General features: G+C 37.5%; 1 protein-coding gene and 1 pseudogene across 4 annotated transcripts in view; one reads left to right on the forward strand and one right to left on the reverse strand.

Moving 5' to 3' along the window:
• Positions 1-24,170, reverse strand: part of PIK3CB (phosphatidylinositol-4,5-bisphosphate 3-kinase catalytic subunit beta) — a 293,706-nt gene that overhangs the window by 250,279 nt on the left and 19,257 nt on the right. The window lies entirely within an intron of this gene.
• LOC143656878 (dnaJ homolog subfamily A member 1 pseudogene) lies at positions 11,773-12,291 on the forward strand (annotated as a pseudogene).

Consider the following 24,170-nt stretch of genomic DNA (forward strand, 5'->3'; position numbering starts at 1 on the left):
GACCTAAATAGATGGAAGGGCATACCGTGTTCATGGATTGGAAGACTAAATATAGTTAAGATGTCAATCCTACCTAAATTGATTTACAGATTCAATGCAATACCAATCAAAATCCCAACAACTTATTTTTCAGAAATAGAAAAACCAATAAGCAAATTTATCTGGAAGGGCAGGGTGCCCCGAATTGCTAAAAACATCTTGAGGAAAAAAAACGAAGCTGGAGGTCTCGCGCTGCCTGACTTTAAGGCATATTATGAAGCCACAGTGGTCAAAACAGCATGGTATTGGCATAAAGATAGATATATCGACCAATGGAATCGATTAGAGTGCTCAGATATAGACCCTCTCATCTATGGACATTTGATCTTTGATAAGGCAGTCAAGCCAACTCACCTGGGACAGAGCAGTCTCTTCAATAAATGGTGCCTAGAGAACTGGATATCCATGTGCAAAAGAATGAAAGAAGACCCATCTCTCACACCCTATACAAAAGTTAACTCAAAATGGATCAAAGACCCAAACATTAGGTCTAAGACCATAAAACAGTTAGAGGAAAATGTTGGGAGATATCTTATGGATCTTACAACTGGAGGTGGTTTTATGGACCTTAAACCTAAAGCCAGAGCAATGAAGAAGGAAACAAATAAATGGGAACTCCTCAAAATTAAACACTTTTGTGCATCAAAGAACTTCATCAAGAAAGTAGAAAGACAGCCTTCACAAGGGGAGACAATATTTGGAAATGATATATCAGATAAAGGTCTAGTATCCAGAATTTATAAAGAGATTGTTCATCTCAACAACAAAAAGACAGCCAACCCAATTACAAAATGGGAAAAAGACTTGAACAGACACCTATCAGAAGAGGAAATACAAATGGCCAAAAGGCACATGAAGAGATGCTCAATGTCCCTGGCCATTAGAGAAATGCAAATCAAAACCACAATGAGATATCATCTCACACCCACCAGAATGGCCATCATCAACAAAACAGAAAATGACAAGTGCTGGAGAGGATGCGGAGAAAGAGGCACACTTATCCACTGTTGGTGGGAATGTCAAATGGTGCAACCACTGTGGAAGGCAGTTTGGCGGTTCCTCAAAAAGCTGAATATAGAATTGCCATACGACCCAGCAATACCATTGCTGGGAATATACTCAAAGGACTTAAGGGCAAAGACACAAACGGACATTTGCACACCAATGTTTATAGCAGCGTTATTTACAATTGCAAAGAGATGGAAACAGCCGAAATCTCCATCAACAGAAGAGTGGCTAAACAAACTGTGATATGTACATACGATGGAATACTATGCAGCTTTAAGACAGGATAAACTTATGAAGCATGTAATAACATGGATGGACCTAGAGAACATTATGCTGAGTGAGTCTAGCCAAAAACTAAAGGACAAATACTGTATGGTCCCACTGATGTGAACAGACATTCGAGAATAAATTTGGAATATGTCCTTGATAACAGAGTCCAGCAGGAGGTAGAAACAGGGTAAGATAATGGCCAAATGGAGTTGAAGGGATACAGACGGTGTAACAGGACTAGATACAAAAACTCAAAAATGGACAGCACAATAATACCTAATTGTAAAGAAATCATGTTAAAACACTGAATGAAGCTTCATCTGAGCTATAGGTTTTTGTTTTGTTTTGTTTTGATTTTACTATTGTTACTTTTATTTTTTTCTCTATATTAACATTCTATATCTTTTTCGGTTATGTTGCTAGTTCTTCTAAACCAATGCATATGTACTAAGAAATGATGATCATGCATCTATGTGATGATGTTAAGAATTAATGATTGCATATGTAGAATGGTATGATCTCTAAATGTTGGGTTAATTTCTTTTTTTCCGTTAATTAAAAAAAAAAAAAAAAAGAGAGAAGGGATAATTGGAGCTGAAGGGATACAGACTGTACAACGGGACTGGATATAAAAACTCAGAAATGGACAGCACAATACTACCCAATTGTAATGCAATTATGTTAAAACACTGAATGAAGCTGCATGTGAGGTATAGGTTTTTTGTTTTTTTTTGTTTTTCTTTTTCTTTCTATTATTGTTTTAATTCTTATTCTGTTGTCTTTTTATTTCTTTTTCTAAATCGATGCAAATGTCCTAAGAAATGATGAATATGCAACTATGTGATGTTATTAAGAATTACTGATTGTACATGTAGATTGGAATGATTTCTAATTGTTTTGTTAATTCTTTTTTTAATTAATAAAAAAAAAGAAAAAAAAAAAAAACCTGTAGCGTTTCTATACACTAGTAATGAACAAGCTGAGGGGGAAATCAAGAAACAACTCCCATTTACAATCGCAACTAAAAGAATAAAATACCTAGGAATAAATTTAACTAAAGAGACAAAAAACCTATATAAAGAAAACTACAAAAAACTGCTAAACGAAATCACAGAAGACCTAAATAGATGGAAGGGCATACCGTGTTCATGGATTGGAAGATTAAATATAATTAAGATGTCAATCCTACCTAAATTGATCTACAGATTCAATGCAATACCAATCAAAATCCCAACAACTTATTTTTCAGAAATAGAAAAACCAACAAGCAAATTTATCTGGAAGGGTAGGGTGCCCCAAATTGATGAAAACATCTTGAGGAAAAAAAACGAACCTGGAGGTCTAGCGATGCCTGACTTTAAGGCATATTATGAAGCCACAGTGGTCAAAACAGCATGGTATTGGCATAAAGATAGATATATCGACCAATGGAATCGAATAGAGTGCTCAGATATAGACCCTCTCATCTATGGACAATTGATCTTTGATAAGGCAGTCAAGCCAACTCACCTGGGACAGAACAGTCTCTTCAATAAATGGTGCCTAGAGAACTGGATATCCATATGCAAAAGAATGAAAGAAGACCCATCTCTCACACCCTATACAAAAGTTAACTCAAAATGGATCAAAGATCTAAACATTAGGTCTAAGACCATAAAACAGTTAGAGGAAAATGTAGGGAGATATCTTATGAAGCTTACAATTGGAGGCAGTTTTATGGACCTTAAACCTAAAGCAAGAGCACTGAAGAAGGAAATAAATAAATGGGAGCTCCTCAAAATTAAACACTTTTGTACATCAAAGAACTTCATCAAGAAAGTAGAAAGACAGCCTACACAATGGGAGATAATATTTGGAAATGATATATCAGATAAAGGTCTAGTATCCAGAATTTATAAAGAGATTGTTCAACTCAACCACAAAAAGACAGCCAACCCAATTACAAAATGGGAAAAAGACTTGAACAGACACCTACCAGAAGAGGAAATACGGATGGCCAAGAGGCACATGAAGAGATGCTCAATGTCCCTGGCCATTAGAGAAATACAAATCAAAACCACAATGAGATATCATCTCACACCCACCAGAATGGCCATCATCAACAAAACAGAAAATGACAAGTGCTGGAGAGGATGCGGAGAAAGAGGCACACTTATCCACTGTTGGTGGGAATGTCAAAGGGTGCAACCACTGTGGAAGGCAGTTTGGCGGTTCCTCAAAAAGCTGAATATAGAATTGCCATACGACCCAGCAATACCATTGCTAGGTATCTACTCAAAGGACTTGAGGGTAAAGACACAAACGGACATTTGCACACCAATGTTTATAGCAGCGTTATTTACAATTGCAAAGAGATGGAAACAGCCAAAATGTCCATCAACAGAAGAACGGCTAAACAAACTGTGGTATATACATACGATGGAAAATTATGCAGCTTTAAGACAAGATAAACTTATGAAGCATGTAATAACATGGATGGACCTAGAGAACATTATGCTGAGTGAGTCTAGCCAAAAACTAAACGACAAATACTGTATGGTCCCACTGATGTGAACCGACATTCAAGAATCAGCTTGTAATATATCATTGGTAACAGAGACCAGCAGGAGTTAGAAACAGGGTAAGATAATGGGTAATTGGAGCTGAAGGGATACAGACTGTGCAACAGGACTATATACAAAAACTCAAAAATGGACAGCACAATAATACCTAAGTGTAAAGTAATCATGTTAAAACACTGAATGAAGCTGCGTCTGAGCTATAGGTTTTTTTTGTTTTGTTTTGTTTTTTGTTTTTTTTTTTACTATTATTATTACTTTTATTTTTCTCTATATTAACATTCTATATCTTTTTCTGTTGTGTTGCTAGTTCCTCTAAACCGATGCAAATGTACTAAGAAATGATGATCATGCATCTATGAGATGATGTTAAGAATTACTGATTGCATATGTAGAATGGTATGATTTCTAAATGTTGGGTTAATTTCTTTTTTTTCCGTTATAAAAAAAAAAAAAGAATGTATGCATGTTTGTTGTTTACAATAAAAATATTTTTTTTAAATGTCAAATATAATTATAAATCAATGGTTTGGGATTTGTATAAATGTGTAATTTACGACCAAATAACACATAAATGAGGGGATTAAAGAAGTATGGAAACATAAGTTGTATATGTTATTGAAGTTAAACTGCTGTGAAAGCAACAGTGTTGTAGACACAGGGTGTTTTTAATTTAAGCCCCACTGTAACCACAAAGAAAACATCAGAGAGTTTCGCATTACTCCGAAATATTGTAGGTTTGGTTCCCCACCACCCCAATAAAACCAATTTACAATAAATCAAGCCACATCAATTTTTTGGTTTTACACTGCATATAAAAGTTATTTTTACACAATACTGTAGTCTATTAAGTGTGCATTGTCTAGAAAACAATGTACATACCTGAATTTAAAAAATAATTTATTGCTAAAAAATGCTAACCATCATCTGAACCTTCAGTGATTTGTTATCTTTCTTCTGGTGGACACTGATGACTACTGACTGATCAGGGTGGCAGTTGCTGAAGGCTGGAGCAGCTGTGGCAATCTCTTAAAATAAGTCAACAATGGGATTTGTCACATCGATTGACTCATCCTTTTACAAAAGACTTCTCCATAGCATATGACGCTGTTTGACAGCATTTTACACAGAGAACTTCTTTCAAAGTTGGAATCAATTCTCTCAAACACTGCTATTGCTTTATCAACTAAGTATATGAAATATTCTAAATCATTTGTTGTCGTTTCAACCCTGTTCACATCTTCATCAGAATAAGATTCCACCTCAAGAAACCCCTTTTTTCGTTCATATATAAGAAGCAATTACTCACATGTTCAAATTTTATCTTCATGAGATGGCAGCAATTTAGTCACAATATCAGGCTGCACTTCTAATTCTAGTCCTCTTGTTATTTCTACCACATCTGCAGTTAACTCCTCCTCTGAAGTCTTCAGCCCCACACATTCATCCGAGGGACAGAATTCACTTCTTTCAAGCTCCTGTTAATGTTGGCATTCTGACCTCCTCCCATGAATCACAAATTTCTTAATGGCCATCAGAGGAATCACTGTGTACGGCAGCTATAGCTTTATGAAATGTATTTCATAAATAATAAGACCTGAAAGTCAAAATGACTTCTTGATCCATGGGCTGCACAAAAGATGTTGTCTTAGCACTCATGAAAACAACATTCATCTCATTGTACATCTCCATCAGAGCTCTTGGGTGATCAGATGCATTGTCAATAAGCAGAAATAATTTGAAAGGAATCTTTTTTACTGAGCAGTAGGTCTAACAGTGGGCTTAAAATATTCAGTAGACCATGTTGTAAACAGATGTACTGTCATCTGGGCTTTTAGTTCCATTTATAGAGCACAGACAGAGCAAATTTAGCATCAGTCTTAAGGGCCCTAAGACTTCTGGAATGATAAATGAGAACTGACTTCAACTTAAAGTCACCAGTTATATTACCCCTAACAGAGTTAGCCTGTCCTTCGAAGCCAATCATTGACTTCTCTCTAAGTAAGTCCTAGATGGCATCATCTTCCAAAAGAAACCTGTTTCATCTACACTGAAAATCTGTTGTGTTATGTAGCCATCTTCATCAAATACACTACCTAGATCTTCTGGATAATTTGCTGCAGCTTCGACATCAGCACTTGCTGATTCACCTTGTACTCTTATGTTAAGGAGAAAGTTTCTTTCCTTAAACCTCATGAACCAACCTCTGCTAGGTTCGAACTTTTCTTCTGCAGCTTCCTTCCCTCTCTCAGCCCTCACAGTGCTGAAGAGAGTGAGGGACTTGCTCTGGATTAGGCTTTGGTTTAGTGTTGCAGCTGGTCTGATCATCTATCCAGACCAACACAACTTCTTCCATATCAGCACTAAGGCTGTTTCGCTTTTTTATCACTCATGCGTTCATTGGAGCAGCACTTTTAATTGTCTTCAGGAACTTTTCCTTTGCATTCACAACTTGGCTTAAATGTTTGGCTCAGGAGGCCTAGCTTTGGGCCTATATTGGTTTTTGACACACTTTCCTCACCAAGCTTAAATCATTTCTAGCTTTTGATTCCAAGTGAGAGAAATGTGCAACTCTCCCTTTCACCTGAATACTTACAGGCCTCTGTAGAGTTATTAGTTGCCCTAATTTCAGTACTGTTCTGTCTTTCTGTAGAGGGAGGCCCTGTAAAGGGACAGGGATGGGGGACAGCCAACTGGTGGAGCAGTCAGAACACACACAACATTCATCAATTAAGTTCACCACCTTATTTGGGTGTGGATCATGGGACCCTAAAACAACTACAACAGTAACATCAAAGATCAAAGACCACTATGACAGATATGATAATAAGGAAAAAGTCTGAAATGCTGCAAGAATTACCAAAACATGACAGAGACATGAAGTGTACACATACTATTGTATAAATGGTATTGACAGACGTCCAGATGGTAATTACCATTTCTGGATTTTGAGAGGCTGTTTTATTTTTTTTTTTTCAACATTTAGAAATCATTCCATTCTACACATGCACTCAGTAATTCTTAGTATCATCACATAGATGTATGATCATCATTTCTTAGTACATCTGCATCAATTTAGGAAAAGAACTAGCAAAACAGAAGAAAAAGATATAGAATGTTAATATAGAGAAGAGAATTAAAATAATAATACTAATAAAAATATATATATATAAAAAAAGGAAAAAGAAAAAAACAAAAACAGAAGATACAAACAAACAAACAAAAAAACATATTTCAGGTGCAGCTTCATTCAGTGTTCCAACATAGTTACATTACACTTAGGTATTATTGTGCTGTCCATTTTTGAGTTTTTGTATCTAGTCCTGTTGCACAGTCTGTATCCCTTCAGCTCCAATTACCCATTATCTTACCCTGTTTCTAACTCCTGCTGGTCTCTGTTACCAATGATATATTCCAAGCTGATTCTCGAATGTCGGTTCACATCAGTGGGACCATACAGTATTTGTCCTTTAGTTTTTGGCTAGACTCACTCAGCATAATGTTCTCTAGGTCCATCCATGTTATTACATGCTTCATAAGTTTAGTCTGTCTTAAAGCTGCATAATATTCCATCGTAGGTATACGCCACAGGTTGTTTAGCCACTCGTCTGTTGATGGACACTTTGGCTGTTTCCATCTCTTTGCAATTGTAGATAATGCTGCTATAAACACTGGTGTGCAAATATCCGTCTGTGTCTTTGCCCTTAAGTCCTTTGAGTAGATACCTAGCAGTGGTATTGCTGGGTCGTAATCCATTCTGCCAGTCTATGTCTTTTGATTGGGAAATTCAGTCCATTAACTTTTAGTGTTATTACTGTTTGGATAATATTTTCCTCTACCATTTTGGCTTTGGTATTATATATATATCATATCTGATTTTCCTTCTTTCTACACTTTACTCCATACCTCTCTCTTCTGTCTTTTCGTATCTGACTCTAGTGCTCCCTTTAGTATTTCTTGCAGAGCTGGTCTCTTGGTCACAAATTCTCTCAGTGACTTTTTGTCTATAAATGTTTTAATTTCTCCTTCATTTTTGAAGGACAATTTTGCTGGATATAGAAGTCTTGGTTGGCAGTTTTTCTCTTTTAGTAATTTAAATATATCATCCCACTGTCTTCTAGCTTCCATGGTTTCTGCTGAGAAATCTACACATAGTCTTATTGGGTTGCCCTTGTATGTGACAGATTGTTTTTCTCTTGCTGCTTTCAAGATCCTCTCTTTCTCTTTGACCTCTGACATTCTAACTAGTAAGTGTCTTGGAGAATGCCTATTTGGGTCTATTCTCTTTGGGGTGTGCTGCACTTCTTGGATCTGTAAATTTAGGTCTTTCATAAGAGTTGGGAAATTTTCAGTGATAATTTCTTCCATTAGTTTTTCTCCTCCTTTTCCCTTCTCTTCTCCTTCTGGGACACCCACAACACGTATATTTGTGCGCTTCATATTGTCATTCAGTTCCCTGATCCCCTGCTCAAGTTTTTCCATTCTTTTCCCTATAGTTTCTGTTTCTTTTTGGAATTCAGATGTTCCATCCTCCAGTTCACTAATTGTAGCTTCTGTCTCTTTAGATCTACCATTGTAGGTATCCATTGTTTTTTCCATTTTTTCTTCTTTGTCCTTCACTCCCATAAGTTCTGTGATTTGTTTTTTCAGATTTTCTATTTCTTCTTTTTGTTCAGCCCATGTCTTCTTCATGTCCTCCCTCAATTTATTGATTTGGTTTTTGAAGAGTTTTTCCATTTCTGTTCGTATATTCAGAATTAGTTGTCTCAGCTCCTGTATCTCACTTGAACTATTGGTTTGTTCCTTTGACTGGGCCATATCTTCAATTTTCCGAGCGTCATCCATTATTTTCTGCTGGTGTCTGGGCATTTGATCAGATTTCCCTGGGTGTGGGACCCGGCTGGTTGAAAGGTTTTTCTGTGAAATCTCTGGGCTGTTTTTCTTTTCCTGCCCAGTAGGTGGCACTCGTGGCGCTTGTCTGTCTGCGGGGCCCACCAGTAAAAGATGCTGTGGCTCCTTTAACTTGCCAATCCGAATCTTGCAGTCGGCCCGGGAAACCGCGCGTGGAGGGGGTGGGTCGCTGGCCCCTGTGGCTTGGGGGACTGCCGGTCCAAATTGCCCAGCTGGCCCGAGACGCCAAGCGTGGCGGGAGGGCCCCGCTATCCAACGTTCTCAGTCAGACCGGGGAGCCACGTGCGTGGAGGGGACCCCAGATGCCAGCCGCCCCGGCCGGGAAAACGCGCGCCCCTCGGGTATCTCACCGCAGTGGATTCTCCCTGCCCGTTCAGCCGTTCCAGAATGGGGTACGCTGTCTTTTTGGTCTCTGTCGTGGCTCCGGGAGCTGTTTCGTATTGTTTCTGTTTCTTTAGTTGCTTTTCTGGAGGAGGAACTAAGACCCGTGCGTCTTACTAAGCCGCCATCTTCTCCGGAAGTCTTATTTATTTTTTATCCTTGTTTTATTTATTTTTCTATGCTGTATGATGGGGTCACATTTCATGACAGAGACATGAAGTGTACACATACTATTGTATAAATGGTATTGACAGACGTCCAGATGGTAATTACCATTTCTGGATTTTGAGAGGCTGTTTTATACATGTATAACCTGGTATTCAGAGAGAGGAACAAAGCTGATCAAGTTGGGATTAAGACCATTCAGAATACAGAGATAAGGAAGACATTGTCTATATTTTAGAACTTCACCTATGCTTTGAGGCCAAAGGAAGAAAGGTTTATTTTGTCCAAAACCTAAATTTTCTGTAGCATATAATCTAACTGTCTGGATAGATCATTTAAGCAATCCAAACACAGGGAGCCCAGAATAAGAATGAGGGCCCTTAATCCTGTATAGCTTAATGTAATGCCTGGGTACAACCCAGAGTATATTAAAAAGATAATCAAAAAGTTTGGCAAACACTGTAACCATGTCAAGAATGTTTGTATGTCAAGAATGTTTGTATGTTTGTTGTTTACAATTAAAAAAAAAAAAAAGTTTGGCAAAGCCCCTTAAGGAATCAGGGAAAAAAATACTAAGCTATTAAACTTTACCACTGGGGAAACCCCCGTTAACTGTGTCAAATATTAGGGACACCCAAATCAATAAACCAAGTCCTTAATCTTGAGGTCTTGCTCTTGTGAAGTTTATGTATGTAACAGAAGAGCTTAGCCTACCTATAGGTATGCCTAAGAATTACTTCCAGAGGACTTCTTTTATTGCTCAGATGTGGCCTCACTCTCTGTCTAAGCCCAACTCTACAAGTGAAAACCATTCCCCTCCTCCATACGTGGGACATGAAACACAGGGGTGAAAGTCTCCCTGGCAGCGTGGGAGATGACCCCCAGGGATGAACCTTCTCAACCAAAGGGGGAAGAGTGAAATGACACCAAGTGTCAATGGCTGAGAGATTCCAGAGTCGAGAGGTTATCCTGGAGGTTATTCTTATGCATTAAGTAGATACCACCTTGTTGTTCAAGATGTAGTGGAGAGGCTGGAGGGAACTGCCTGAAAATGTAGAGTTGTGTTCCAGTAGCCATGTTTCTTGATGATGATTGCACAATGATATAGCTTTCACAATGAAATTCTGTGAATGTGAAAACCTTGTGTCTGATGCTCCTTTTATCTACTATATTAACAGAAGAGTAGAACATATGGAATAAAAATAAATAATAGGGGGAACAAACGTTAAAATGAATTTAGTTTGAAATGCTAATGGTAAATGAAAGCAAGGGGTAAGGGGTATGGTATGTATAATCTTTTTTACTCTGTTATCGTTTTATTTCTTTTTCTGTTGTGTTTTTATTTCTTTTTCTAAATCGATGCAAATGTTCTAAGAAATGATGAATATGCAACTATGTGATGATATTAAGAATTACTGATTGTATATGTAGAATGGAATGATATCTTAATGTTTTGTTTGTTGTTAATTTTTTTAATTAATACAAATAATAATAAAAAATAAAAATAAAAAATAAATTTTTTAAAAGAGGTATGCCTGTATGCAAACTCATAAAGACAGAAAGTACAACTAGTACAACTAATTGTGGTGCTGTGCTTTGAAATTTACAGATTTTTTTGTATATATGTTATTTTCCACAAAAAAAGAAGGAAAAAAAATCAATTGTGATGATAAAAAAGTATTTAAGCCCTCTAGCTCCTATATTCTGAAGCAGCTAGAAGGAAAAATATGAGATCGTATGGTAGCCCATGACAAACTCTGGGATCTGTCCTATAACTACTTGTTGAAGAGTGCTTTGAGAACTATTGCTTTTTTATTTCTTTGCTTTGTACATATGTTACACTATACAATAAAAAAAGTTAAAAAAAGAAATTGCAGTATAGGTTACCAGGGTGGGTAGCAGAGCAGTGGAGAGTTAATAATGCAAAATGAGTGTAAAATTAGATGTACACAAACTTTCCAGAACGCTCAGTGAGAGGCAGAGAAGCAGCGGCTGCCTGAGCTGCACACAGTGACCCATTCCTTCCCACTCCCCCTTGGCAGCCGTGGCTCACTCGCTGGCTGCAGAAAATAGTGAAAGAAACCACTTACTATGATGTTTCGGGGTCAAACCCAATGTCACCCAGGAAGAGTTGATAAAGGCTTACTAGCCTTGAAATATCAGCCTGATAGGAATTTAAATTGCTCTCTGATGCAAGAGGATGGAGCACATGGGGGTTTTGGCTCCCCCATAGATATCTTTAATATGTTTTCTGGAGATGACGGAAGGATGCTGAGAGAAAGGAGAGGTAAATATGTTGTACATCAACTCTCAGTAACCTTAGAAGATTAACGTAATGGTGCAAAAAGTGAAAAAGAATATAATTTGCAACAGATGTGAAGACCAAGGTGGTAAAAAAAAAGGAGCAGTACAGTGCTGTCCCAATTGCTGAGGTACAGGAATGCAAATAAGAATTCATCAGACAGGACCTGTAATGGTTCAGTCTGTATGCATGGAGTGCCAGGGCCATACAGGGGGAACAGACCAGTCCTAAAGACAGATGTAAAAGGAAAGAAGACCGTTCAAGAGAAGATTCTCGAAGTTCATATTGGCAAAAAAGACATGAAAGATGGCCAAAAGACAACATTCCACGGCGAAGCAGAGCAAAAGCCAGAACTGAAGCCAGGAGATAATATCACTGTTTTAGATCAGAAGGATCACAGTGCTTTTACTTCACAAGGAGAGACCTCTCCATGTGAATGGACATACAGCTGGCTGAAGCACTGTGCGGCTGCCAAAAGCCAGTATCCACACTTGCAACTGATCCAGAGTCATCACCTCTCATTCAAGTCAGACTGTCAAGCATGGAGATATCAAGTGTGTGCTAAATGAAGGCATGCCAATTTATGGTAGGCCATATGAAAAGTGTCTCCTAATCATGGAACTACATGGCTGGGGAAGATATCTGCTACCTTTCTAATTTTGCATGTATTACTAATTTGGAGAAAAAGTCAAATTTAAAAATTATCTTTCAATAAGTCTGACTTGTCCTCCAGTTTACCACAGATTCATTAAGCAACTACTTTGGCTGAGGTTAAAAAACACACCTAAACCATGTGAGGGTACTATCACCCAACTCATTTTTTCATCTTGTTCCCAAGGAGAGTTCTAGAGACTGACACTCTCTAAAAGTCTAAGTATAGAACACTGGAAATGTTCCTCCTGAACACTAGAGAAAGAATCAAAACACCCAGTTTCCTAGCATAATCCTAAACCTAGCAAATAAATGGTCCAAGCCACCTCTTAAAATAGTTAAGATTCTGTGAGATAATTAAATAATTATTTTATTTTTCCAACCACATTTGTGTCTCTAGGTATCCTCTGAATTTCCACATAGCCACTCCCCAATTTAACTAGATTTAGAAGAATCTCTGAAGAAAAAAACTGCTGCACAGATCTGGACACATAATAGGCATTTAGTAAATATGTGTTAAATTCAAAAGTGAGGACTGACTTGTAAATGTAAATTTAAAAAAAAAAAGAGCCACTTACAGAAAATGTAAAATGATCTCATTTAATTGTCTTACATAGATTATGGTGGGAAGGCATGGCTATCTACTTAGGTTGGATTGTATGATGTGCAAATAAAACTGTTTAGAAATGCACAGAGAGAAATAAGCACTAGAGAAAATGTGAAGAAACAGATGTACCTGTTCACTGTTGGTAGGGAAAGTGAGAGGTGCAGCCTCCTGGAGGGCAGTGTGGTGGTTCCTTAGGAGGCTAGTGGTGGGGTTGCCATATGATTCTGCAACTCCATCCTCAGCGTATACCTGGAGGAACTGAGTATGGGGACACGAATGGATATTTGCACACTGGTGTTTCTGGTGGTAGTGCTCACGATTTGCAATGAATGGAGGGACCCAAGGGTACAAAGACTGAGGAATGGAAGGAGGAACTATGGCATATACATACAACGGACTACTGAGTGGCTGCAAGAAGGAATGAAGTTGTGAGGCATGAAACTATGGTGAATGAACCTTAAAGACTGTATGTCGAATGAAATGTCAGAAACAAAAATACAAATATTATCATGTCTCATTCATATGGATGAACTATAATATACAAAACAAAAAGAACTGAAGTCAAGAGTATGGGTTTTCAGGTTGGGGCCTATCTAGAGGGTCCTAGATTGTATGCTCTCACAGCAGTTACATATATTCAAGAGTAGTAACTATTATTTCTAAATCCAAGATATTGAGCTATTTGTGTATAGCCTGGTAGCTCCCTAAAACTTCAGGTATTTGTGTGACACTTGAAAATTAGAGTGAGAGCTCTGAAACTATGAAAGTCAGCAGTATTCCATATAGCAACTGTTAAAAAAAAGTTGAAAAACTTCAACTAGAGACAAAAATGAAGCTGATCTAGATAGGACTAAGATCAATCAGAATACAAGGGAAAGGATGATATGGTTCATATTGTAAAACTTCAATTTCTATGTGACACCCAAGGGAGAGAGATTTATTTGGTGCTAAATTTATATTTTGGGTAGCACATTATCTAATTTAACTTGCATGGTCCATTTATTCAAATACCATAATTGCATGGAATCTTGAACAGGGTGTGAGATCTTGTTGGTTTGTACAGATTACTGTGATGTCTTGATACATCCCCCAGACTAATTTGGGCACAGAATAAAAAAGTATTTGCAAAGTCCCCCTGGGGGCCTGGGGAGAAGTGAGGAAATATTAAAACCTTCCCACCTGGGGGGTTTCTGATATCCTCACAAGCCGTGGGACAACCAATTCAACAGGCCGAATTCCCGATCTTGGGGTTCGTCCCTATGACACAATCCTGCAAAGGAGAAGCTAAACTACTTAAAATTATGCCTAAGAATCACCCGCAGAGAATCTCTTTTGTTGCTCAGAAGTGGCCTCTCTCTCTAAGCCAACATGGTAGGTGAACTCACCACTCTTCCCCCACTACACGGGACATGACTCCGAGGGCTGTAAATCTCCCTGGCAATGTGGAAAAGGACTACTAGGATGAGCCAGGACCTGGCATCATGGGACTGAGAAAGGCTTCTTGACCAAAAAAGAGAAGAGAAATGTGAGACAAAATAAAGTTTCAGTGGCTGAGAGATTTCATACAGAGCCAAGAGGTTATCCTGGAGGTTATTCTTATGCATTATACAGCTACCCCCTCTTTAGTGTGTTTTGGAGTGGCTAGTGGGAAGTACCTGAAACTGATAAGCTATGTGCCAGAAGCCTTGACTCTTGACAACAACTGTATAACTATATAGTTTTCACAAGGTGACCATGTGATTGTGAAAACCTTGTGTCTGATGCTACTTTTATCCAGGGTATAGACAGAAGAGTAAAAAAAATTAGGACAGGCATGCAAAGATAGTTCTGTGATAGAATTCTCACCTGCCATGCGGGAGACCCAGGTTCGATTCCTGGCCCATGCACTTCCCAGAAACAAACAAGCAAACACAAATTCAACAAATGGTGCTACAATAGTAGATAATCACATAGAAAAAGAATGAAATGTGACCCCATCATACAGCATAGAAAAATAAATAAAACAAGGATAAAAAATAAATAAGACTTCCGGAGAAGATGGCGGCTTAGTAAGACGCGCGGGTCTTAGTTCCTCCTCCAGAACAGCAACTAAAGAAACAGAAACAATACAAAACAGCTCCCGGAGCCACGACAGAGACCAAAAAGACAGCGTACCCCATTCTGGAACGGCTGAACAGGCAGGGAGAATCCACTGCGGTGAGATACCCGAGGGGCGCGCGTTTTCCCGGCCGGGGCGGCTGGTGACTAGGGTCCCCTCCACGCACGTGGCTCCCCAGTCTGACTGGGAATGTTGGATAGCGGGGCCCTCCCGCCACGCTTGGCATCTCGGGCCAGCTGGGCAAATTGGACCGGCACTCCCCCAAGCCACGGCAGCCGGCGACCCCCCCTCCACGCGCGGTTTCCCGGGCCGACTGCAAGATTCGGATTGGCAAGTTAAAGGAGCCACAGCATCTTTTACTGGTGGGCCCCGCAGACAGACGAGCGCCACAAGCGCCACCTACTGGGCAGGAAAAGAAAAACAGAGCCCAGAGATTTCACAGAAAAACCTTTCAACCAGCCGGGTCCCACACCAAGGGAAATCTGATCAAATGCCCAGACACCAGCAGAAAATAATGGATGACGCTCGGAAAATTGAAGATATGGCCCAGTCAAAGGAACAAACCAATAGTTCAAATGAGATACAGGAGCTGAGACAACTAATGCTGAATATATGAACAGAAATGGAAAAACTCTTCAAAAACCAAATCAATAAATTGAGGGAGGACATGAAGAAGACATGGGCTGAACAAAAAGAAGAAATAGAAAATCTGAAAAAACAAATCACAGAACTTATGGGAGTGAAGGACAAAGAAGAAAAAATGGAAAAAACAATGGATACCTACAATGGTAGATCTAAAGAGACAGAAGCTACAATTAGTGAACTGGAGGATGGAACATCTGAATTCCAAAAAGAAACAGAAACTATAGGGAAAAGAATGGAAAAACTTGAGCGGGGGATCAGGGAACTGAATGACAATATGAAGCGCACAAATATACGTGTTGTGGGTGTCCCAGAAGGAGAAGAGAAGGAAAAAGGAGGAGAAAAACTAATGGAAGAAATTATCACTGAAAATTTCCCAACTCTTATGAAAGACTTAAAATTACAGATCCAAGAAGTGCAGCGCACCCCAAAGAGAATAGACCCAAATAGGCATTCTCCAAGATACTTACTAGTTAGAATGTCAGAGGTCAAAGAGAAAGAGAGGATCTTGAAAGCAGCAAGAGAAAAACAATCTGTCACATACAAGGGCAACCCAATAAGACTATGTGTAGATTTCTCAGCAGAAACCATGGAAGCTAGAAGACAGTGGGATGATATATTTAAATTACTAAAAGAGAAAAACTGCCAACCAAGACTTCTATATCCAGCAAAATTGTCCTTCAAAAATGAAGGAGAAATTAAAACATTTATAGACAAAAAGTCACTGAGAGAATTTGTGACCAAGAGACCAGCTCTGCAAGAAATACTAAAGGGAGCACTAGAGTCAGATACGAAAAGACAGAAGAGAGAGGTATGGAGTAAAGTGTAGAAAGAAGGAAAATCAGATATGATATATATAATACAAAAGCCAAAATGGTAGAGGAAAATATTATCCAAACAGTAATAACACTAAAAGTTAATGGACTGAATTTCCCAATCAAAAGACATAGACTGGCAGAATGGATTACGACCCAGCAATACCACTGCTAGGTATCTACTCAAAGGACTTAAGGGCAAAGACACAGATGGACATTTGCACACCAGTGTTTATAGCAGCATTATCTACAATTGCAAAGAGATGGAAACAGCCAAAGTGTCCATCAACAGACGAGTGGCTAAACAACCTGTGGCATATACCTACGATGGAATATTATGCAGCTTTAAGACAGACTAAACTTATGAAGCATGTAATAACATGGATGGACCTAGAGAACATTATGCTGAGTGAGTCTAGCCAAAAACTAAAGGACAAATACTGTATGGTCCCACTGATGTGAACCGACATTCGAGAATCAGCTTGGAATATATCATTGGTAACAGAGACCAGCAGGAGTTAGAAACAGGGTAAGATAATGGGTAATTGGAGCTGAAGGGATACAGACTGTGCAACAGGACTAGATACAAAAACTCAAAAATGGACAGCACAATAATACCTAAGTGTAATGTAACTATGTTAGAACACTGAATGAAGCTGCACCGGAAATATAGTTTTTTGTTTGTTTGTTTGTTTGTTTGTATCTTTTATTTTTGTTTTTTTTCTTTTTCCTTTTTTTACATATATATTTTTTTATTAGTATTATTATTTTAATTCTCTTCTCTATATTAACATTCTATATCTTTTTCTTCTGTTTTGCTAGTTCTTTTCCTAAATCGATGCAAATGTATGAAGAAATGATGATCATACATCTATGTGATGATACTAAGAATTACTGAGTGCATGTGTAGAATGGAATGATTTCTAAATGCTGTGTTAATTTCTTTTCTTTTTTTTGATTAATAAAAAAAAATTTTTTTTAAAAAAGCCATATAGTTATACAATCATCATCAACAATCAAAGCTTCTGGAAGGCAGTTCAACAGTTTTAGGTCTTTCCTTCTAGCTATTCTAATACACTAGAAACTAAAGAGTAACATCTATATAAGGCATAAGAATAACCTCCAAAATGACCTCTCAATTCTTAGCCACTGGAACTTTGTTTTGTTTAATATCTTCTCCCTTTCTGGTTAAGAAGTCATTCTCAATCACACGATGCCAGGGCCAGGATCTACCCTGGGAGTCATGCCTCACCTTGCCAGGGAGGCTTATATTCCTGGGAGTCAGGTCCCATATATGAGAGAGAGTGTTGAGTTTATTTGCATATTTGGCTTAGAATGAGAAGCTACACCTGAGCAACAAAAGAGGTACTCAGGCATGACTATGAGTAGGCTTAGCTTCTCCTTTGCAGGAATAAGTTTCATAAGGGCAGGCTCCAAGATCAAGGAGTTGACTTATTAAATTGGGAGTCTCTAATGCTTGCAAGAATATCAGGAATTATTGAGGTGGGGAAGTTTTTCATATTTTTCCCTAGCACCTCAAAGAGTCTTTGCAAAAAATACTTTTTTAGTTTCTGCCCAAAATACTCAGGGATGTATCAGAGTATTATATTAATTTGTATAAAATAACATGATTTCAATGAGACTTTGCACTTAGCATTGATACTAAAATGATTTGAGGCTTCTGGAATGATGTAATGAATAAATGTATTTTGCATGTGGGAAGAATATGTCTATGGGAGTCCAGAGTGTGAAATGTTGGGGATTGAATCATGGTCCCAGAAAAGACATGTTTAGGTCCCAAACTCTGGTCTGGTGGATAGGACCTTTGAAGATGTTATTAGTTAAGGTGTCCCCAGATTGAATGTCCTTCATTATGTCCTTAAGCCAACATGATTTAAGACATTATAAGCAAAGAAATTAGGCACAGAGAGAAAACCACAGGAGCAGCCAGAAGCTGGAAGTCAAAGAAACCCAGAAGGGAAAGGAAAAGATGCTGCATATGTATTGCCAAGATGAAAAAGCAAAGGAACCCCAAGGATTACCAGCCAGCCAGAAGATACTGACCAGGCAGGAAACAAGTCTTCTAGCTGCTGAAACCTTGAGCCAATAAATTCCTATTGTTAAGATAATAAATAAATAAATAAATAAATAAATAAATAAATAAATAAATAAATAATGAGGGGGAATAAGAGGTAAAAAAAAGTTGGGTAGATAGAAATTCTAGTGTTCAATGAGGGAGAAGCGTAGGGCTATGAAATATATGAGTTTTTTCTTTTTATTTCTTTTTCTGGAGTGATGCAAATGTTCTAAAAATAATCACAGTGATGATACACAACTATGTGATGATATTATGGGCCAATGACTGTATATTTTGGATGGACTATATATGTATGAAGATATCTCAAGAAAAATATTTTTTAAGTGATTCCATATAAAAATGTACAGAAACAGGAATGCAGGCTACAGGCCCAATTATTAACAGTAATTATGTCTGCGGAGGGCAACAGGAATTGGTAAAACAAGACTGGAGTAGGAAAGAGACTTTGACTTTACTTTTCTTCTTTACTTGAATTTTTTACAACCAGCATGTAGTTACTGATTAAGGATGTCTTAGCAAAGGGGAAAATGTACCTTAAAGCCAATTTCCATTAACTTTATTCTTTTAAAAGCCTGAAAATAGCAGGAGTGTTATCCAAATGAGAAACGTTATTTTTCCACACAGAAGAAATTGGGTCAAAGTGTGTGTAACTTTCACTGAACTGTAACATATCAAATTTACACACAGCCCCCTGAAATCCAAACTTATATTGATTTCCAAAGTGTTCTATATAATCTCTCTAATGTAAACATCCCCTTTCTGTGCCCAATGTTCTAGTTAAGCCCCCATCAGTGCTCTCCTGTTTCCCAACCTTTCAAGGGAATTCCCCCAAGTCTATCCCCAGATCCACAAAATCATATTTTTAATTCTGCTCCAAATATCTTGGGTTATTTGTACAAAGGCATTCAAAAAGATAGCTGAGCAATCCCTCAAAGAATCTAGTGATTAGGAGCAACGAAATCAATATCCTCGGCAGCAGCCCTTCTGAGAGGGGCAGCGGCAAATGTCAGCACTACCACGCAGAAGTTCCAAATCATCGGGCAACGTATGGAAGGTGGAATTTCCTTTACAAAAGGTAGAATACGGTGACAGCACATTAACATGCAAGAGAGTACGAGCTACACAAAAGTAGGACCAGTATAAGCTGAGAATGGTCTGTGTACAGCAAAGAATGAGGCTTTAGAGTTAGGCTAAACACAGCTTGACTTCCAACCCTTCCATTTACCTTCTTTTCAAATCCTAGTTTACTACTGGGTAAACTGGAGAAAACTAGAGATAACACCACCTACTTCAGACTTTTCTAAATTATGAAGAGATAATGCATATAAAGGATTTAGCATGGTGCTTGATACATGGAAAGCATTCCATAAACTGTAGCTATCATTAAATGCTTAATACTGAATCAGACCCAAGGTAGGTGCTCAAAAATGTTACTTCATCTGAAATCTGTTCTACAACTAATTGTTGTGCTGTCTTTGAAATTTCTTACTTTTTTTGGTATATGTTATTTTCTCACAAAAAAGAAAACAAAAGTCAATTGTGATGATAAAAAATACATACATTCCTTCTAGCATCCAATGTTCTAGAGCAACTAGAAGGAAAAACCTGAGATGGTGTAATGGTAGCCCGTGACAAACTCTGGGATCTGTCCTATAACTACTCGTTGAAAGTGCTTTGAAAACTATCGCTTTTTTACTTTCTTTGCTTTGTATATATGTTATATTATACAATAAAAAAGTTAAATTCGAAAAAAGAAATTGGCAGGGGAAGTTGTTTCCCTTCCCCCTACTTCAGGAAGGAAGCCAATGAGGGTGAGACTTATTTTTTTAAGTCTCCGTTAGGGCATGAATTTTGCACCATGTACATGTATTTCCTATTAAATAAAAATAATAATAAAACCAAAACCAAAACAAAGCATGTTACTTCACCTTTTTTAAAGTAATAAATGCCTTGCCCAGCATCATACAGTGACTATTAAGTTGTAAAACTAAGACCATGCAGTTTTTCTTTACTCTAACCTCAGAACTACTTCCACAATACAAAAACTTACAGTTAACTTAAAAGTAAATTTAAAAAAAAGTCATGGAGACTTGGTTTTCAATAAAAAATGTATGCCTGTTAATATAGAGATCTCTGTCTTATACATTTGTGCATACTACTCAATCTGGGAGACACAAAACAAATACAATTTTTTTTAATTTTAATGATACCTCAGCGGAACATCATAGTCAGTGTCCATTCTATTTAATCTGTTGATCCCATATGGAAAAGTTTATCTTTTTAATCCTTTAAAATGGCTAAATATCTTTATTTTTTAATTACATGCATTTACTATAGTCACACGATTCAAAATTCAAAAAACAAAAGGATATACAATAATGTGTCCCTACCGGTCACATGCCTCAGTACCCCAAGTTCTCCTCCCCAGCGTCAACCAATATTTACCATTTCTTGGCTATACTTTCAGTAATACAGTATTCATATGTAAGCCAAGCACATATATTCTACTCCCTTCTTAAACAATCATGGTAGTATATTACACATACTGTGACACACTTTTTTTAACTTTACCAATCTATATGGTGAAGTCATTCTATATAAGCATATAAATTTTTCTCATTCTGTTTTACGGCTACAGAGAATTCAATTATATGGATGTGGCAACTTTTCTTAAAACAGTCACTCTCAGGCAGGCCACGGTGGCTCAGCAGGCAGTTTTCGCCTGCCATGCTGGAAACCAGGGTTCGATTCCCAGTGCCTGCCCATGCAAAAAAAAAAAAAGTCAATCTCCTACTGATGAACATTTCAGTCACTTCAAGAATTTTATTATAAACAATGCTGCAACAAAAACCTTGCCCATATATCATTTTGCACATGTATATGCATAGGATAATTCTTAGAAATAGAAATAATGGGTAAAAAAAGTACATGCATTCATAATTTGAATAGCTATCGCTAAGTTCCCCTTCTGAGAGGCAGTACCAATTTATACTTCCAGTAGCAACGGATGAAAATATTTCTGTCAATCATTGCCAAAAAGTATTAAAATACTTCATTTTGCCAAGTTGACAGGTGAAAGTTACTTCAGGACAATTTTTTTTTAATTGGATTTCCATTGACTGAGAGTAAATTATTTCACTTATGTAAGTCCATACATGGATATAAACTGTATATTTTAAAGCAAACAGTGTTGGTATTATTCATTAAATCAGGACTTTAAATGAGATTGGCTTCCTTAAAAATTATCTTCCTTCACTGAAATCAGATCCCATCCTTTAGCATACAAATAAAGGCAGTCAAATGGCAAACTGCCCTAGTTCACTTTTATTAAACAGTTCATTTTCAAAATGGATAATACTCCAGTCTTCATGCCTAGTAATGAAGGAAAAATACTTGTAAATACATAACCGCATAATTCTTGTCAACAGAAATCATTGCTTATAAATGAATTCAAAATTAGTTGTTAGCTCAAAATAATTGTTATTATAGAACCAACAAAATGGGATTTTCTTGTTCTAACCGCCTTTTTTAATATAGCTTAAGAAATAATGCTAAAGGAGAAATGGGTAACTAAAATAGCATTTGTGAGTCACCGAGATTACTCATTAAAAAGAAAAGGCTCAGACTTTTGAGAGGTTAGAGTGACCCTGCCCCAATTCTAGGCCACTCACAGCCTGTCTGTGAGGAGGGTCACTCACTAAGAGCTCAACTCTTCAGCAGTAAATAATTCCAAGTCACCCACTGAGAGAATCAGATGCTCTTTAAACACACTACACCCAGAAACTTGCCTAAAACTAGTACCTATGGCTCCAGAGTAAGGCAGAAAATACCCTGAGCCTCATCTTCAGTTAAGTGAAACTGCTACCTATAAAATCAATTAATTCAAAGCACACCTGGTCCTAGTCTGGGTACTATTTATAAATGCAATTAATGCCCACATTGCTTTCTTATGTGCAACTATGAAAGGAAAAAAGGCCATACAGTTCAGATACTTAGTCTATTAAGTTCTTTTTCCCTTAAGTTTTTTATTTTTTAATAACTCCAAACCTACAGGACAATTGCAAAAATAATAAATGACTATATAGAGAACTACAACCTACCCATTTCCAGATACCCAGACAGACCAATTTTAACATTTTGCCACATTAGCCAAAATCTTCTATCCATCGTTTACTAAACATCTGAGTGTAAGTTGTATACATCATGCTCCTTTAACCACGTTAAATATAGTTATCAAATCAATAAATTTAATATTGATATAGAGCTTGCAGTTTATATTTCAGTTTCTTCATATGTCCCAATAATGTCCTTTTTAGATCTTTCTTCTCCATTAATAGGCACAGTCCAGGATCATTCACAGTTAACTGATATCTCTTTTATTGCTTTTTTTTTAATTATGGAATTATACATACAACATAAACTTTTCTCATTCCAGCCACTCCTAAAAATACCATTAAGTGGGATTAATATTCACAAGGTTGTACTACCCTCACCACAGTCCTTTACCAGAACTTTCCCTTCACCCCAATCTGAAACCCTACACCCATTATGCCTTAACTTTCCATTTCCCCTCCTCTCTACCCCTGGTAAACTGTATTCTAAATTCTGTCTCTGTGAGTTTGCATATTCTAGCTATTTTATATCAGTGGAATCATGGAATATCTGTCCCCTTATGTCTGGCTTATTTCACTCAGTGTAATGTCTTCATGGTTCAGCCACGTAGAGGCATGGATCAGAGCTCCATTCCCTTTATGGCTGAGTAATGTTCCATTGTATGAATACACCATATCTTATTTATCCATTCATCTGCTAATGGCCATTTGGGTTACTTACACCTTTTAGCTACTGTGAATAATGCTGCTATAAACACTTGTTAACAAATATCTGTTGGAGTCCCTGCTTCCAATTATTTGGGGTATATACTCAGAAGTGGGATTGCCAGGTCATATGGTAATTCTATGTTTAACTTTCTGAAGAACCACCAATCATTTGCCCCAGCTACTGCACCATTTTACATTCCCACCAACAATGTATGGGGGTTCTATTTCTCCACATCCTCACCGACATTGATTTTGTTTTTTTTAATAGCCACTCCAGTGGATGTCAAGTCATATCTCAACAAGGATTTGATTTGTGTTTCCCTAATGGCTAATGATGTCAAGCATGTTTTCATGTACTTAATATATATCTTCATTGAAGAAACATCTATTCAAGTCCCGTGCCCTTTTTTTTTCCTTTTTTTTTTCTTTTTTTTTTTTAATTACATGGACAGGCACCGGGAATCAAACCCGGGTCCTCGGGCATGGCAGGCAAGTATTCTTACCTGCTGAGCCACCATGGCCCGCCCCCTGTGCCCATTTTTAAATTAGATTGTCTTTTGCTGTTGAGTTGTAGTTTTTTCATCAGGATATTAAACCCTTATCAGATATATGGTCTCCAGATAGTCTCTTTCATTTTGTAGGCTGTCTTTTAACTTACTTTTTAAATAATGTCATTAAATGCACAAGTTTTTCATTTTGATGATATCCGATATATCTATTTTTTTCTTTTGTTGCTCATGTTTTTTTGTGTAAAGTCTAAGAATCCATTGCCTAATATAAGGTTCAGGGGTTATTTACTTGTTTT

The sequence above is a fragment of the Tamandua tetradactyla genome, chromosome 15 (genome assembly GCF_023851605.1).
Source record: "Tamandua tetradactyla isolate mTamTet1 chromosome 15, mTamTet1.pri, whole genome shotgun sequence".
Lineage (NCBI taxonomy): Eukaryota > Metazoa > Chordata > Mammalia > Pilosa > Myrmecophagidae > Tamandua > Tamandua tetradactyla.